The following is a 6,000-nucleotide window of genomic DNA, read 5'->3' as shown; positions in this document are numbered from 1 at the left end:
TCAGAAAATTTACAAACTAGAATGTTTCTCTGCTTCCAGATAAGTACAGTAGACTCTCGGTCATCTGACATAAAAAGGCGGGCACAAAGTCAGATAAGCAAAACTGTTGGATAATAGGGAGGGATAGGCCTCCTCTCACTCACCTGCCTTCCCTCGCTCGCTCACTTATTCACCGGGCTGGGTAATGCTTCTGCTGCTGCTGCCACCACCGCCTTTGCCAGCTGGTGATGAGTGAGCTAGCGAGTGAGGGCGACAAAAGCAGCATTGGCGGCAGAAGCAGGAGCCTGGCCGCCTCTTCCAGGCTCCTGCTTCTGCTGCTGCTGTCGCCTTTGCAGCCTACCCTCCCTCCCGCTCTCACTCAACGGCCAGGTCTTAGCAAGGAGGAGGGAGAGGGAAAAAGAAAGCAGGCGAGTGAGTGAGAGAGGGAGGAAGGGCACGCTGTAAAGGCGACAGTGGCAGCAGAAAGAGGAGCCTGGAAGAGGCGGCCAGGCTCCTGCTTCTAACACTGCTCTTGCCTTTGCAGCCTGCCCTCCCTCCCTCTCTCTCTCACTCACTCACCCGTCCTCTTTTTCCCTCTCCTTCCTCACCACTAAGACCCGTCGAATAATCCGGAGTGTCGGATGAGCGGAAGTCGGATAACTGGGACTCTACTGTAGAAGAAAAAGGGAAGGACAGAAGCAGCAGTTGAGCTGGTTACTTGTTCCGACTCCAATAAACAACAGTGCATTGGATGGGAAATGTTGTTTCTGAAATGGACCAAGATCTTTCATGAACACTGTAACTTGTATGCAATATGGACTTCATCCATGTTGGTTAGTTCCAACTATGGAAAACACATCGAGTCAGTTGTTGAACATGGAGTCAACATCCCAGCAAAGGCTTGTCTGTTGTAGCCAGATTAGCAATTGGGATGCATCTACACTGTAGAATTAATGTAATTCGACACCACTTTAACTACCAGGGCTCAGTGCTATGGAATCCTAGGAGGTGTAATTGTATAACATCTTTAGCCCTCTCTGCCAAAAAGTGCTGGTACCTCACCCAAACTACCAATCTCAGGATTCCATAGCATTGAGCCATGGCACTTAGGACTTCATCACACACAATAAAATCAGCATTTCTATACATTTAAGAAACGGCTACTGATGGAGCCCATCACATGATGCAAGGTCGTACCATGGGTTCCAGGTATTTTACCATTTCGAAAGTGTGTTTTTTTCCCTAAGCTTCCTAAATCAATTGGCAGTCAACTTCTTTTTTAATTCCCCAAGTAGACACGTGTAAAAATGCCCAATTTAACATGTGAATTCTCCATTGTCCACTTGTAAAGATAACAATGATGTCATTCTGGAGGGAGAAGCTGAGAAGAGCATTACAGAATCCTTTCTTGTGCCATAATCTTTAAAACTGAGGAGGAAGGAACGGTAATTGATATCTTTTTTAGCAATGTAAATTCAATAGAGTTACCTTTTGAACTCAGAGGTATCAGTACTTATAAACTGTAATAAAGAATAATATAGCATAGAAGAAATCCTGTTTAATGATCTTGCATTAAAAAGTACTTCCATGAGAACAAACATAGAGGATTTTTTCAAGTAAAAGAAAACAGGGGAGGAGATATTGGGAGGAGAATATCTCCCATGTGATGGGAAGGCAAATGAATAATTTGTAAAGAAAGCTAAACGAAGGAAAACATGTGATGGGGGTAGGAAAATCATTTGTTCAATGTCTAAACGGGGCATTGTGAAGCTTAAGAAAAAAAACGACCCCCAACGCTTTATTTATTGCATGGGATTTATTTATTTATTTTGTATCAAAAGCATTACATAAATTAGTATAAAGCTGATTAAAAATAATAGGAGCACAAGTGGCTAAATATCTTTTGACCAAAAACAGGCAAGAACAACTTCATTGCATACGATGAAGTCCTTAAGCTGTTTCCAAACTGCATTCATTCTACAGTATACATGTACTCTAGAATACAAGCCATGATATCCTTGTGTAATACACAATTCTACATTTCAAGATCAAATCTCAGCTCAGTCTGAAAATACTAAACTAATTGACAGGGGTTTGTTGGAAAGGGAAATACGAAATATACAGTAATGTAATGTTCTTGTGAGGTCAGGGGCCTGTCACAGTACACAGTTATTCAATGCAGGGGTTTGGGCTATATTGCCCTTGTGAACAATCCAACTCAATGAATCTATGATTCGATTTTAATTGCTATAGTGGTTCCCTATCAAGTTTAGAGCGGGACTGGAGCTATCTGGTTAAAAAAAGTCTAAACTATCCTACCTAAACTGCAAATCCCAAGATTCCATAGGATGTTGCCATAATCAGTAAAGCTTCTGAAAAGAGTATCTATTAAAAGAGCAGATAACAGGTCAATAAAAAGTTGATAAAGGAACTACACTTTGAAGAAATAGTTTTCAGATAAATTCGTAACAATCTCAAGTTTATTGAATAATTGCAGTTACCCATATAATTCTTGGTATGCAAAGTTCAGCTCAAAGAAGATTTGGAGAAAATATAACAAAAAGTTTTGATGTTGCCTGTAAATGGCAAGGAACCCATCTGCTGTGGTTGAGAGTAGAGGAGTTAGTCTGTTGAGTAACAGACAGTAGCAGCTGGGGATCAGTAGTCATATCTTGACTCTAGAAATGCCACGCAGGCACCAGAAAAACTGCATGGATTAAGGTTAAAATTGCTGTGATGTGCAGAACTGATTGTGAAGAAAGAAAACAGAGAGGCAAGACCATTCAGCTCTATGAAAGAGAAGGCTAGCCATTACCAAACTCAAAACTGTGATGTGGAAATTAAAATACCAATTCATGTAAAAAGCTCCATCACACGCAGCCCCATAAAGTCTGTGTGACATGCAAAGAAGATCAATTCACTGCAAGTCTTACTTCATTAACTGAATATGCAAATACCCTGTTGTATTTTTTGATATTCTTGAAAATGTTCAGTACTTCCAGAGGTACAATAAAGCTCAAAACTGAGATCCAACAACTCATAAACTGGAGAGCAAATAATAGTAGCCTAATTAAACCAGTTATGTTTTTAATTTTGTTTCTGTGATACACAATACTGAAAATGTGCAAGTAACATCAAATATTGTGAAGAAATACCAATTTTACAACTCTTACAGCTGCCTGTATTGGAAGGTTTATGGATCATTTCACATTTTGTGTGGTACTGTTGGCCCTCACCCTTCATGGGTTTTCCTTTCACAGATTTGATTACAGTGTTTCCTCACTTATCATGGGGGTTACGTTCCAGGAACGCCTGTGATAAGTGAAAATCCGCAAAGTAGAGGCATTAGTTTTATTTTAATATCTAAACATTACTTTAATAGTTAAGTGGCCTTTCTCCCCCTTGCAAGCCCCGGGGAGAGTGAAGCCTTTCCTACCAGTGCCGGCAGGCCCCTTGCTTCGTGCCTGCCATGTTGCTCTGGCTGCCTCTTCTCCTACAGCCAGGGAAGAAGGAACACCGCTCTGCCCGGTAAGTGAGCGAGCGAGCAAGCAAACGAGGGAGGGTGGGTGAGTGGGTGAGAGAGTGAGGGTGGGCGGCAGCAGAGGAGCCTGGAAGAGGCTGTCAGGCTCCTTCTTCTGCCGCCGCTCCAGCCAGCCACGCAGGGAAATGTGGAGGACTCGGAAGAAGGGGAATTCTGAGTCCCTCGCCCTAGTCCTCCACGTTTCCTGGCGTGGCCAGCTGGAGTGGCGGCAGAAAAAGGAACCTGGCTGCCTCTTCCAGACTCCTCTGCTGCTGCCCACCCTCACTCTTCTTCCCTGGCTGCAGGAGCAGAGGCAGCCAGAGCAGCATGGCAGGCACGAAGCAAGGAGCCCGCCAGTGTGGGTAGGAAAGGCTTCACTCTCCCCGGGGCTTGCAAGGGGGAGAAAGGCCACTTAACTATTAAAAGCAGCAATGGGGTGGGTAAATAAATAAATAAATTCCCACGAAACAGCGAGTCCGCAATAAGCGAACCACGAAGTAGCGGGGGAACACTCTATAAGTAAATTCGTAGCTGCCTCTGCTGCTGGTCTACAAGTGTCTTCCCTCCTACTCTTAGGATGACAACACTTCTGCAAAAGGTTCCTGAAGTGAGATTCTCCTTGCCCTTTTCTTCTTCTCTTTTTCTGCCTATAGCTCAGCCCATACATCCTTTTCTCGCCTTGTCACAGCAATACATCATGCTCTCAAACCACCGCTGCTTTCTCATTCTGGCGCTGCTCCCTCTTCTCAGCCACCCTCCCTGTTCTCAGATTTAAAGATGAGCACAGAGATTTTGTGTCATCACAGCTTTCCTGTGGGTGGCATTACTCGCAGAAACTTGGGTGGTTGTATACTGGCCCCAAAAGTATGCTTGATCTGGCATCTTGGACATCAAATTGAACCTGTCTGTTGGCCTGATAGGGACTCTCTCAGTGCCTTTTGGTGCCAAAATTGCTTCACCACCACTGCGTAGGCACCCTAAAGGAGACTCCCCAATGTTGTGGTTGGCAACAGCTGTGACACTCCCACCAATCTGGAACTTGGGGCAGTGCACCACTCACTAAGGCAGGTATGGGCAAATTAAGGCCCGGGGGCCAGATGCGGCCCACAGGGTGCTTACCTCAGGCCCTCCTCATTTTCCCTGTCCTCTCAGCATAAGGACGCTGGGTCCCACTGCAATCTTATGCAGAAAGAATGGGGAATGAAGATACACAGCCATTGAGAGCCATCTGGAGAACAGCCCCATCCTTATGCCGAGAGGACAGCCTAAGGTAGGCACGTAGCAACTCACAGCCCTCTGAAGCTCTCTCGGCCATTGCTTGTCTCGCCATCCTCCTGGCATAATGCTGAGAGGGCAGCCCAAAGTTTGGGGGTGGGGGAGGATCATGGAGGAGGATTGGGGCAGTTGCCACATGTCTCGTTTTCCTCCTGGCATGAGGAATGGGCGAGCAGCCCCATCCTTATATGAGAACAACTTGAGGATGACCCGAGTCCTGCCCTGCCCCTCCCAGCCTTCCCTCTCACAAACCCTCCCCCTCCCAGGCCCATCCTACCCAGCATGTGCCCAGCCTCCCTCCCTCCCGGCTGGACCCTCTCAGCTGGGCCCACAATGTGGCCCCAAGGCAAAAAAGTTTGCCCAGGTCTGCACTAAGGTGGCTGGAAGGGAAAGGCTCCCTCCCCTCCCTGCCTCCTTAGCAGTCTGGTTGAGGGCAGCGATGGGATCATTAAACAGGTAGGTAAGTAGGTGTGTTGTGGCTCTCAACAGCCAAGACATAGGGACAGGAGACTGCTATCCTACGTCCCCAGGCCAGTTGAAACCTGGGAGCATGGGATGGCTGTCAAGACAGCTTCTACGGTTCTGTTTAGTAACCATCCCAGCTGCCTTAAATGTCCCCAACTTGAGGGATAACTCAAGTCCTGGCTCAGGATTTGGGCATTCTCCCAAGTTAGCTTAACCTGAGGGAAAGCCACGTTAAGACAGCTTTCTCCTCGGTTATCCTGGGCTCAGCCTTGTTTCATGTATAGCCCTACGGTTGTTGTGCTGTGGGATGTCACAGGACTCAATCTTGTCTCCCATGCCGTTCAACATCTATATGAAGGTGTTATGAAGAGATCATTAGGAATATTAGGTGCCACCAGTATGCACAGATATTTAGCACTATTTTCCTTGTCATCGATGTCAGTTTGGACCGTGAAAGTGTGGAATAGTGCCTGGATGCTGCAATGGCCTGGGTGGGGGACGGTAAATTGAAGATGAATAATAATAAAATATAGGCTCTGAAGATTTTTGGTTCTGGGCCCAGAAATTTGAGTAGGTTGCCTGACCTGGTTGAGATTGAACTCCCTCTGAAGATGCAAAATGTATTTCTGGGAGTTCTGCTTCGTAACTGGAGTCCCAGATATATTTATTGGCTCAAAGTACTTGAAGCAGCTTCAACTGGTTCACTAGCTATGGTTTTTCTTGGACAGTCCATGCACTGATACATGATTAGATCACTACAA

This window comes from Anolis carolinensis, chromosome 2 (genome assembly GCF_035594765.1).
Source record: "Anolis carolinensis isolate JA03-04 chromosome 2, rAnoCar3.1.pri, whole genome shotgun sequence".
In the NCBI taxonomy this organism is placed as follows: Eukaryota; Metazoa; Chordata; class Lepidosauria; order Squamata; family Dactyloidae; genus Anolis; species Anolis carolinensis.
The sequence above is the reverse complement of the archived record's forward strand: the minus strand, read 5'-3'. Positions refer to the sequence as shown.